This window comes from Xyrauchen texanus, chromosome 50, assembly GCF_025860055.1.
Source record: "Xyrauchen texanus isolate HMW12.3.18 chromosome 50, RBS_HiC_50CHRs, whole genome shotgun sequence".
In the NCBI taxonomy this organism is placed as follows: Eukaryota; Metazoa; Chordata; class Actinopteri; order Cypriniformes; family Catostomidae; genus Xyrauchen; species Xyrauchen texanus.
Window position 1 is genome coordinate 13,092,068 of NC_068325.1, and position 13,233 is coordinate 13,105,300.

A 13,233-nucleotide genomic window follows, 5' to 3' on the forward strand; every position below is an offset into this window, starting at 1 on the left:
TTTGGAGACCCAATATTTTCAAAGGCACTAAGAACTGTAAATTCTCTGTGTAAAACGGAGAAAAGTTATTTGAAAATCTCTTTTATTTTTCTTTCAGTGTTTTTTAAATGAGGTTCGTGCACAGAATTGAGAAAAACTACCATCTATGACGTGCAGCAGTTCCCAACCTTAAAACGACTCCTGCTTAGTGAATACTAAGTTGTGCTCTACCTAATCGATGCCCCCCCATTAATTCTTCTAAGGCCAGCCTCAGCAGTACAAGCCTGGAGTTTAGCGCTCCACAAAAGCCACCTGTTCTCAATGGGTCACCTTTATAAGTCTCAGGCCCTGCATTGATTTTCAGCAGGACTTATTTCATGAAGCAGGTCTTTGGGACAGAACACAGATGAAGATGAACTAGGAGGCTAAATCACTTTTCGTTGGCCTCTTTTTCTCCTTCGCTCTCTCTCTTTCGCTCGAACTCCCCTTCACATAATTCTCTGCCGTCATGTTTCCAGTGGAGTGCAGCCAAGAAGAGGTTTCAGAAAAACACTTTTTGCAGTTAACTTCTTAACTCAGAGATTGATACATCATCTGTCACATTTAAGTTGGTTTATGTGAATTATTAGCATGTGTAAACAAACTATAGCTGCCTTCGCTATTGTTGGGTTAAAACAATGTCTGGGGTTAATACATGTTTAGCTTAAATAAAGCATTTGTAGCATCATTTTGATTACTACAAAAAATAATTTTGTCTCATCCCTTGTCTATTTAAAAAAAGAATAAGAAACAATTGTGGTTATTGTATGGTTATTGGATAAGCACTTACAAGTGGAGTGAATGGGGCCAGTGGATATCCACTGAAATACCCACCGTTTCGAAAATATAGCCACAGGACAAAAACATTATACATGTTAACGTAATTGTAGTGTGACAAAATCGCTTACTAATCTTAGCTGTGTAAAGTTATATCCAATATTACAACTGTGTTGTCTCAAGTTTTAGCTAGAAGGCTAGCGTGTAGGGTTTACTTCCTCAAATATAAATGCTGCATGATTTAGCAGGTTTCCATAACTTTACAAATGGAAAATGGGGAGCATGTAAACTTTCTGAAAAATGACTAAATTATTAAACAAAGCAAAGCAGGAGCTTTCGCATGGCAGGAGGCTAGAGTTCACACAGAGTGCAGGGCGTTCAAGGAACTCGACTTCCATTAATCTCTTTTTTCTCACAGTTTTTCTTCTAGTTTCCTTGTAGCCTAACTTATAGCATTGCACTTACCAACACTAAGGTTGTGTGTTCTATTCCCAGGAAACACCCCTTGGATGCGCTGTAAGTGGCTTTGTTGAATGCATAAAAATGTAAATGTATAATGTCCATAGACATCACCGTTGACATCTTTAAATGCAATGCTCCCTGCTGAATTAATGCCATGGTAAAATAAATGTCCCTGTAAGGAGTGTGCATAAGATGACAGGAAGTGAGCATATGTCAATGTGGTGGGATGAACACAGGTGGCGGAAATGATTATGGAAATGTTTATGGAAGAGTCTTGTCCCTCAGGTGGATATGACTTAAGGATGAGAGGAAGAGGGGAGAGGTAAATCTACCCCAATGGGACCCCAAACCCTTGGGATCACTTACTGTGTAAGAAAAGATGTCACAATATAAATTAGGGTCTTTCTTACCTTCCTCATTCCCATGTGAGCAGACAAATATGGAATCTGCAACTGCATAATTCCTGCAGATTTCTGTAGCTCAACTGGCCTAGCATGGCAGTAGAAACATCCAGGGCACAGGTTTGATTCCCAGAAAATATAGGTAGATACAATTTATTTAGCTTGAATGCACTGTAAAGTACCATTCACACTGAATGTGTTCTTGCATTTAAAAAAGAAAGATGAAGAGCAAAGAAATGGAATGAAATGCAGATGTCTCGAAACATGTTTTTAAAAGTTTAACTGTTTAAATGTATACAGTGTCTTAACACAGTGTTAACTTGATGTGGGTCTGCAGATTGGCCTACCCTTGAGCAACTTGCCAAACACACATAAACACATGGCGCACTAAATTTCACCCTCTCAAAATCAGAAGAGATGATCTCTGAGATGGGCAGACACTTACATCATGTTTTCTGCCCAGCTGCACTGTGTTCTCATGTAGTTGGAGTCCTGTGGTGCGAACGGGGAATATGGCAAATGCTGGAGTTCATCTGACTGTCAGCATTGAGGTCACACTAGTTCAAGGTCTAAAATAGCGTGAGTGTTTTATCTTTCTTTTCTATCCTGTATCTAAAGGAGGCTTCAGGAAATGGCATTCTGGAAGCAAACAAGACTCGCAAAATACACTTGGCAACCAAAAATATGGGTGTTTCAAAGCTGTTTCATGAAGGATTTCAATCTATTATGGTATAAGAGTGAACTTAGCTTGTGTGAAGATTTTATTTCAAACCAAGTGGTTTTGCTAGATATACTGTACAAATTGGTGAACTATTCTCATCCTGCAGTTCAATGGTTGTACAAAAACATGCCTACAAGAGCAGTCTTTAGTAAAAAAATGGCATTAATGGTGAAGCGCTATTTTAAGAGTGTATTCAATTTGGTGAAGTCGTTCTTGGGCTAAGTATTGCACAATAAATTATTAAAGTGATGTTGTGATGTTTTAGGGTTATAAACCTTAGCAAAGTTCAAGCCTTTGATTGTATCTAGTGGTCAACTGATATGGGTTTTTCATTAGCCAATGCCAATACAATATCTAAAGAGCAGGAGGACTAATGGCCAATATAATGCTGATATATACATATATATATATATATTAGGGATGTCGATTTAACGCATAAATTCAGTGCAATTAATTTGACAAAAAATAACGCGTTAAAAAATGTACGCAATTAATCGCACCATAATAAAGAAGATTCCTGATAAATGCAAGCTTGTAGTACCACCTGCTTACTCCAGAGGGCAGTAAGTGAAATTGCAGCTGTATGAGCAACGCACAGTTTATACAGTGAAGAAAACACTTCAGTAGGCAGAACAACACAAACATGCGTAACGTTCTTGCATTCAAAACACTTGAAGGAGCACAAATGCAAACTAAGGGATCTCAAGATGTGTTTAAAGATTGAGTATTAAACTATATTTAACTTGAAACAGTGAACTAAAAATGTTATGTTTATGATGCAACGCACCCGAGACGCTACACAAGCATGTCTGATGTAAATTGACGGGCTCTTAAACAAGCCCACATAATAAATCTCCAACTGATGACAAATTCACTTGTGAAATGGATTGCTGTGAACTGTGTGCCAATGATTGACTTATGTTCAATAATATGGTAGTAAACAAAACACTGTATTCTAAAGCCGCTTTTTGTATCGTCTTATCAATGATTAACTCTTCTGCCACAAGAATGTAATGCATTTTAATTATCTGAATATTTTTTATTATTATATATATATATATATATAATTTTTAAATATTTAAAGATAACTTTGTATAATTATATATTGATATAAATATTTATAATCTTTATATATTGAATTATTGTTATATGAGGGGCTTTCTCAGCAGATATTTGTATATGCGATTAATCACGATTAATTAATTCGGACACCATGTATTTAATTCGATTACAAATTTTAATCGATTGACAGCCCTAATATATATATATATACACACTCACTGAGCACTTTATTAGGAACACCTGTACACCTACTAATTCATGCGATTATCTAATCAGCCAATCATGTGAAACGGGTCAGGATCAGAATGTGGGAAAAAAAATTATCTCAGGTATTTAGACTGTGGCATGATTGTTGGTGCCAGACGTGGCTGGTTTAGTATTTTTGTTTCTGCTGATCTCCTGGGATTTTATAGCACATCAGCCCTGGTTATTTTCGTAACCTCCATTCCCTGATGGAGGGAATGAGACATTGTGTTGATGTAGTGACACTAGGGGTCACTCTTGGGAGCCCCAAACACCTCTAATTTTTGAGAAAAGGCCAATGAGAATTGGCGAATGGAATTTGCATGCCACTCCCCCGGACATACGTGTATAAAAGGAGCTGGATCGCAACCATTCATTCAGGATTTGTGCTGAAGAGCCGAGACAAGGTCCCGGCTATTTCAGCGGGTAGTTCAGTGTCGTGGCAGACGGAAACAACATCTTGTTTCCTCCATCACGGAAAGGAGGTTACGAAAGTAACCAGGATGGACAAACTGTTGCGTGCCTCATAGCCAGTGCACCTGGGCTCCTGTAACCTCCCCATCGCACCTACGATTGTCGCATGGTCCCCATAGACAAGTCGATTGCCCAAAAAATGGGGACAGGCTGGCCCAGCCATGCCTTTTCTCCCCAATAAATGAATGGAAATCGTTCAGCTGGGGGCCATAAGTATCCGTGTCGGGGAGGTGTCCCTTCCCTAGGGAAAAACATTGTGGAGACCACACCCTACCCAAAGGGGAGGTAATTGTGTGGAAATATGCCACATGGACTTACCAAATTTTGTCAGCAGTGTCGCATGTGGAGAAATCACTGTGGTAGGTCCTACCCAGAGGGGAGGAGATCTACAAATACGGCGGCCAGTGGCAGAGGGAATTCAGATGGAAAATGTGGGTTTACCAACAGGGAAACCGTTTTGTGGAGGATACATCACACAGGATAACATCATACAGTTACATACAGGCAACCAGCCCATGTGGAGCACCTACCCAGTAAAGTACACGTATTGGGCCGGCATTGATTTTCTCCACCAACTCGGCTAAGAGCGAAGGCTAAGGAGGAAGGACATCCAGGGTCCATGACTTCGTGAACACGACTGGGGGGTAAAGCACACATCTCCGCCTCCAGGAGGGGGAAGACACTATGTGCAAACGGTACTTCCGGCCAGTTGTCCCGGGACGATACCGGCTCAACCCAGAGATTATAGAACCTCGCAAAGGTGTTGGGTGTTGTCCAGCCCACTGCTCTGCAGATGTCTGCTAAATAGGTGCTGTTGGTCAGAGTCCAGGAGGCAGCCACACTCCTAGTAGAGTGTGCCCGTAGCCCCAAGGGGAGCACGTCCTGGGAATGATATGCCAAGGTGATGGCGTCAATTACCCATTGGCAATCCTCTGTTTGGTGACAGCGCTCCCTTTCTAATTTCCTCCAAAGCAGACAAAGAGCTGCTCAGATCTCTGCCTGCTTTAGGTTCTAGACACAACGTTGAGTGAGTGACAGATAGGGAAACTCAAACCAGCCAGTCTGACACCAACAATCATACCACAGTCCAAATCACTGAGATCAAATTTTTACGCATTCTGACGGCTCCTGACCTGTATCTGATTTATTTAAAGTATTTTGATTTAAAAACAGCCAAAACAATATATTTATATTATGAGTGGTCATAACGGTTATCGGCCATAACATAGAAGTTGTGTTGTCAAAGTTGACTTGGACTGCAACCGCAGACAGATGGACTAAGAATGCTGAATCCTCATTGAGCTGCGGCTTGGTCTCCACAAATACACACAACCTCACACACATCGAGCCATGCTTCCCCTTCTGTAAAACACTGAGCACACAAAGAGCTGTTGTTTCACTATCGATCGTCAAGGCAACAATCTAGATCTCATGTGAGATAAGTCCTCTGAAACGTGTAACATGGGACTTCTAGAATGTATTTTTGTGTTGACATGTTTTTGAGGGTTCTCAGGCTCAACAATAAAAAAATAAATAGTTCAGATTTCTACTTACCTTGCCAACATTTTTATTGGCCAATCATAAAAACAATAAATAGCTTTTTGATATTATTATCATATTTTGCCCCAAATCACCCATTGGGGATTAATTAAGTTGTATTGTCTTTTTAGCTATGTGTCAAGAAGTATATATTTGTAGTTTTCATTAAACATGAATTTTTCTTGAACCCTCCTGTTGCCTTCCAGTCATTTTCCCGAAGAGGATTTGCTTTTCCCTGAAAATGCTAGTTAATTTTATTCTATTGGACTAAAACTTTCTAACTTTGTTCACACAGGGTATCAAAATGTCCCTTATTTGAGTGGAAAAAAGCATTATTCGTGGATAATTTTGGCAATATTAAATACAATTTTTGACTCGGAACACCAAACAAACAAACATCCTGTTTAAACATTAAAGCACACTAGTGTGTTTTCATATTGTATTTAATATTGCCAAAATTATCCACAAATAATGCTTTTTTCACTCAGAAATTAGGTGCATAAACTCAGGTCCATGAGGCCTATGATCAATAAATTCAAAAAATAAATTGAAGCACTGCTTAATTCTAGTGGGAAGACTAGCAGCTGTACATCATCGCACCATTAGCTAGGTAACTCCTAGCCAATCAAATGCTTTATAAGTCTGCTCACAATCTATCACATTGCTGTTTCAATGTGCTAACACGGCAACCTCCACCACCCCACCACCACCAGTTGTGTCCCGTCCTGCACGATGGTAGGCTCCTTGCCCCTGCCTCCTATCTCGGTTATGAGTACAACTTCTTCGGACCACCATACGAGAGACTTTATGCCAAAGATAGATATTACATTTCTGTTTTATATTCATCTTAAATTTCACTCATGTCTGCAAGTCTTCCTGATAGAAATACAAAACCTGTCTAAATTAAAAGAAACAAATTGACAAAAATATATAATCACATTTTTGGTAATAATATAGCATAATAAGAGATTTATTTGTAATTTTGAGTAGGCCATTGTTTACAGGGAAGACAAAATTAGGTAAAAAAATTTAAGACAGCACAAGAGTTAAGAAACAGGAATTGTGTAACTCCATGATATCATGATAACAGGTACAACTGGTAAAGTCTGACACTTAAGCTTTAATCATCTATCATTATGTGAATTTTATTGCATTACTAAATATCAGCAGGAAGTTAATCCTAAACTAAATCGAACTACCGACCCTGCGATTAGCAGCTGACCCGCTCTACAACCTGAGCCACAGCCGAACTAGTATGGAACGACATTTTTGTAGACAAAGTGCCTCACTTTAACTATATTCACCGTGTATGATCAACAAACATAAGATGAAGTGACAATGCAGCACTCGCCTGATAGGGTGAGTGACGATTCAGTCAACTGGCCTGAAGCTCTCTCACATCATTATTTTTTAGCACCGATACAGAGTTGATAGGATATTTGCAGCTTTCACTGTTTGTTTTTAATACACTGTGCACTGCGTCTAGACGCAGTCAAGCACATTACCATTATTGGATCATCTCTCATGGCAGATAGGTGAATGGCTTTGAGAAAATGTCACATCTGACTACAGGTCTCTGGCTTTGCCTTTCGCTCTTTCCCTCTCCATCTGTCTATCCTCAAATTTCCTACTTGTTCCCTCCGGCCTTTTTCTGTCCATACCTGACACTTGGTCGACTTGCATCACTGCCTATCTCTCTCCGCTGCCTCTTTCCATCCTTTTGTTGTCATCCCCTCCGTACCACAGGGTTGAACGAGGTTATGCATGGCACCGGGTATGGTGCCAGGTAAAAGGTCTGGACTGTTCTGCAGCTTATTCTGATTTAGAACCACCCACTTAGACAGTAAGAGACTGTCTGTCTGCATGTAAAACAATCAATCACAGTTAGTTTTGTGATTAGGTACCATTTAGGGGTGGGGTTATCTGAGAAATTAATTCAAATAATGGTGCAGCATTGTCCACAAAAGATTATACAGTGAAAACATGAAAGAAAAAAGCAGTAAATTTGTAGACTTCAGTACAGCACAGAAAACCTCTGTACAGACTGTTTCACAGGCATAACTAAGAAAACAAAAGCAGAACTTTTAACTTGCTACTAAGAGCCTCTGAATATCTCTAAAAGATCTGCAGTCACTAACCTGGCAAACGTTTCCAACTCTAGTGATTATTTCATCTTCAAAATTGCTAATTGTAAGTTACAGTACTTGCAATCAGATTAATAAGTAACACTTTAGAGGATAGGATGAGATTATTATTTTATTTTTCTGAAACAGTTTTGTGTTCCCTTGCAATAACTGTATCCCTTACAATCAATACAAAAATTAATCATGGCTTTAATACAGTAACCATAGAACTTTGGTATTTGTAGTAAAAACCATAACCACACATTTACCATGGATTTACTGTAGTTACCATATTTTAAACATGGTATTTGTATATAAAACTTAGTAATACTAAAAAAATTAATTGTACAACAATTTAGCCTGTAAAACTGCTGTAAAAATGTTTTTTTGGCAGAATTATTAGTTTTGAACGTAAACTATTTTTGAATGTAAATTATTAGTTTTGAACGTTGTTTAGAATGTAAAACTATTGTGAGGGAACGTAAAACTATTGTGAGGGAACGAAAAACTATTGTGAGGGAATGTAAAACTATTGTGAGGGAACGAAAAACTATTGTGAGGGAACGTAAAACTATTGTGAGGGAACGCAAAACTATTGTGAGGGAACGTAAAACTATTGTGAGGGAATGTAAAACTATTGTGAGGGAACGAAAAACTATTGTGAGGGAACGTAAAACTATTGTGAGGGAACGCAAAACTATTGTGAGGGACGCAAAACTATTGTGAGGGAACGAAAAACTATTGGGAGGGAACGAAAAACTATTGTGAGGGAAAGTAAAACTATTGTGAGGGAACGAAAAACAATTATGAGGGAACGAAAAACTATTGTGAGGGAACGAAAAACTATTGTGAGGGAACGTAAAACTATTGTGAGGGAACATAAAACAATTGTGAGGGAACGAAAAACTATTGTGAGGGAACGAAAAACTATTGTGAGGGAACGTAAAACTATTGTGAGGGAACGAAAAACTATTGTGAGGGAACGTAAAACTATTGTGAGGGAACGCAAAACTATTGTGAGGGACGCAAAACTATTGTGAGGGAACGAAAAACTATTGTGAGGGAACGAAAAACTATTGTGAAGGAACAAAAAACTATTGTGATTGAACGAAAAACTATTGTGAGGGAACGTAAAACAATTGTGAGGGAACGTAAAACTATTGTGAGGGAACTAAAAACTATTGTGAGGGAACGTAAAACTATTGTGAGGGAACGTAAAACTATTGTGAGGGACGCAAAACTATTGTAAGGGAACGAAAAACTATTGTGAGGGAACGTAAAACAATTGTGAGGGAACGTAAAACTATTGTGAGGGAACTAAAAACTATTGTGAAGGAACGAAAAACTATTGTGATTGAACGAAAAACAATTGTGAGGGAACGAAAAACAATTGTGAGGGAACGAAAAACTATTGTGAGGGAACATAAAACAATTGTGAGGGAACGAAAAACTATTGTGAGGGAACGAAAAACTATTGTGAGGGAACGTAAAACTATTGTGAGGGAACGAAAAACTATTGTGAGGGAACGTAAAACTATTGTGAGGGAACGCAAAACTATTGTGAGGGACGCAAAACTATTGTGAGGGAACAAAAAACTATTGTGAGGGAACGAAAAACTATTGTGAGGGAACGTAAAACAATTGTGAGGGAACGTAAAACAATTGTGAGGGAACGTAAAACTATTGTGAGGGAACGAAAAACTATTGTGAGGGAACGAAAAACTATTGTGATTGAACGAAAAACTATTGTGAGGGAACGCAAAACTATTGTGAGGGAACGTAAAACTATTGTGAGGGAACGAAAAACTATTGTGATTGAACGAAAAACTATTGTGATTGAACGAAAAACTATTGTGAGGGAACGTAAAACTATTGTGAGGGAACGAAAAACTATTGTGAGGGACGCAAAACTATTGTGAGGGAACGTAAAACTATTGTGAGGGACGCAAAACTATAGTGAGGGAACGTAAAACTATTGTGAGGGAACGTAAAACTATTGTGAGGGAACGAAAAACTATTGTGAGGGACGCAAAACTATTGTGAGGGACGTAAAAATATTGTGAGGGAACGCAAAACTATTGTGAGGGAACGCAAAACTATTGTGAGGGAACGTAAAACTATTGTGAGGGACGCAAAACTATAGTGAGGGAACGTAAAACTATTGTGAGGGAACGTAAAACTATTGTGAGGGAACATAAAACTATTGTGAGGGAACGAAAAACTATTGTGAGGGACGCAAAACTATTGTGAGGGACGTAAAAATATTGTGAGGGAACGTAAAACAATTGTGAGGGACGCAAAACAATTTTGAGGGATGCAAAACTATAGTGAGGGATGCAAAACTATTGTGAGGAAACGTAAAACTATTGTGAGGGACGTAAAACTATTGTGAGGGAACGTAAAACTATAGTGAGGGAACGTAAAACAATTGTGAGGGACGTAAAATTATAGTGAGGGAACGTAAAACTATTGTGAGGTAGCGTAAAACTATAGTGAGGGATGCAAAACTATTGTGAGGGAACGTAAAACTAACTCAAAACTTATTGCAAGGGAACAAAACTTATTGCGAGGGAACGCAAATCTATTGTGAGGGAATGCAAAACTTATTGCAGAATACCCCCATGTCTTTTTGGGGGCTTTATAGATTAACATTTACTAAATTTAGAAACTGTTTTCCAGATTTGTGTGCAATACGCATCAGATGGTTAATGAACGGACTGCATTCTAAGACTAGGGTGCAGTGTTGCTCAAAAAACAAAAAGGCAAAAAAAAAATGCAAGCTGTGGTGTATTGCTAATAGGCTATCATAGCGCTAACAATGGGCTGATCATCGGAGGTCTTTAACCCATTAAAGAAACGTCAACTTGGCATAGGTATACCGGGAATTATGGGTCACTGGCCAGGAAATGGTGCTGGCCACCCATTGGTCAGAGGAGTGCCCTGTAATCTGTCACAATCCTTTAGTGGCAGTGACAGCATGGGGAGTGTCCCCCTCGTTCCGCCACAGTGGGTCAAAGCATGCACAGAGCAGAAAACAGTAAAGCCCCCTAAATGCTGTGTTAGCACATACTAAAGCTATCCTTTAGTCTCTTGGGTTACCTTTTCCATCACAGTATGTTTTCATAATTTTCTGCTGCTAAACAAATTGGTCTGTACTTACTGAAATTCGAATCGCAGCCCTCAGGGACTGAAGCTGGAAGTGTTGTGAACATAGAGTGGGGCCAAAAATTTGATGTATTTTAGTTGTAAATATTGTAATAGTCAACAGGACTGCATATTTCTTTAACTCTAGCCCCTAACTCAAACCCCAAACCTAAACTAACCGTATGTGCAGTAAAAATGTAACTTTATAGTGAAAATACACCCTCAGAATTGCTTTCACCATATTTTATGTGAATGCGATTACTTCCTGGTTCCCATGGGATCAGAACCTGTGTCTCGGAGGTTGCACGCACAACAGGCTATCAGTAGCGCTAGAGGGAAATGTGCTCTCTCATCAACAGACTTTGAAGACAGAAGAGCCGCTAAAACCGATGGCCAACACATCGACATGAAACGGCTCCAGTTTAATGTGCGCTCTTCAGATAAGTTTGACAAGACAGGTTTGGGGGGAAAATGGAGAATAAAAAGACATGAAAACAGCTTCTTATGAATTTGTTGACACGTTTATTTTTCTCCAGCAAGTCTTCCAAAACCTCACTTGCTCCAAACGCATTTGCACGAGATGTCTGGGAAAGATGCCCTTCCCCTGTTAAAAGACCATAGCCGCTGTGAAATCAGGGAATGTCTCTTGTGCACTACCATTCTGTCTTTATCTCACTTTGACACCATTTTGACTGGCTTGCCCTGTGTTTCCAGGATTATAGCCATTTTTTTTGTTCTTTTTAGGTTTTTAAACCCAAACCTTTTCTCCACCTCCAGTTAACATGTGTTATGGCCGGGCTCACACCAGGAACCATGTAGATACTTGTAAAGACGCTGTCTCTGTGATGGTCTTTGGTAGAACCTTGGATGTGACACCGTAAAAGGTCAGCAGCTCTGTCTTGTGGTGAGGAGAACTTAGGAGGCTGAGAAACATTGGGAGAAAAGATTCAATCTGGACTGCTGACCTCTGTGAGGTTTTGAGGGATGTCAGCTTAAAAGCACACAGTTGATGTGGCGTAAGAACTTGACATTGACAGATTGTCAGTGCTAGGTGGTAAAATACAGTTCAGATATTCACAAATGCTTGTGGGCTGAGAAATGTAGACCTGTGCTAATTGTTTTGAGGATGATTTTAAGACAAATTTGTATAGAACAAATCTTGAAATAAGATTATTTTCTTAACTTATTAAGACTTATAAATTAAGATGTTTTTACAAGAAAAATAAAATACCAAAAATACTGATTAGAAGACCTAGTGCTGCTGTAGACATTCTAGATTACTTGGTACGTTCGGTGTCAGTAGTCGAAACTTAGTCGGGAGTGGAGGTACACCTGACCTCTGGTATTTTATGGATCAGAGAGGACCTAAAGAAATTTTCATCTTCAGGCACTTACGATTGACAAGTCGGTTGAGTCGATGCTCTTATCAGACCTTCCATAGAGATGCTTGGAGCAAACTGCCTCACACGCTCACGCAGATATTTCTTCACCTCTCTCTCCCTCATCCATTTTTACTAATTCCTCTGTCTTATTCTCTCATTCTGAGAGACACAGCCAAACAAATGAGTTCACTATTAAATCACATTTAACTATACCACAGCCGGAGAAATAAAGTTTTCTCTCTGTCCTCCGCTCTTCTGCTCTCGCCATTCTGTACAGTCGATTCATTACGTGAGCTGAGGCCCAAGGCTGTCACCACACAGTACAATTTCAAATCAATAATTGGAAATATTAATTATCACAGATGGAATGCTCCAGTCAAAAGCTGTTTATTTCCCTATTAGGAATAACAGAGTGGGAGGGGGGGCTTGATGGTCTTTTAATGCTAAATAATGATCGGGGAATAGTTTATCTCACCGTTATACTCCAGCCAAACACACACACTTTTTCTCTCTCACATGCAAGATAAAAACCCAGTCTTAAGGCCAGAAACGTACTTTAAGCAGATACACATACGCAGATGCAAGCATTTGGCCAAAACATTACCAACGCGCAGTCAACAAATTCACGGTTCAGAGTTCACCAAGCTTGATCTTTGGTATGCAGCGTTCGATGCGTTTGAATGGGAGTGAATTATGTCCAAAATATAGTGTGACCAACCTTTTACTTGAAGAAATGGAAGGTTCACACTAATACTCACTACAGTGCCCCTTGTGGCAACACTGGGAATGTGACGCATACTTGCGTTGTGTTATGAATTGCAGTCTGACACGTTTTGGAACTCAATAACAAACAAAATCGAGCTTGTGTAACTCAAAGCATCTGCGTT

General features: G+C 39.3%; 1 protein-coding gene across 2 annotated transcripts in view; it reads left to right on the forward strand.

The window, feature by feature from the left end:
* Positions 1-13,233, forward strand: part of celf5a (cugbp, Elav-like family member 5a) — a 275,280-nt gene that overhangs the window by 121,672 nt on the left and 140,375 nt on the right. The gene's annotated exons all lie outside the window — the stretch shown is intronic.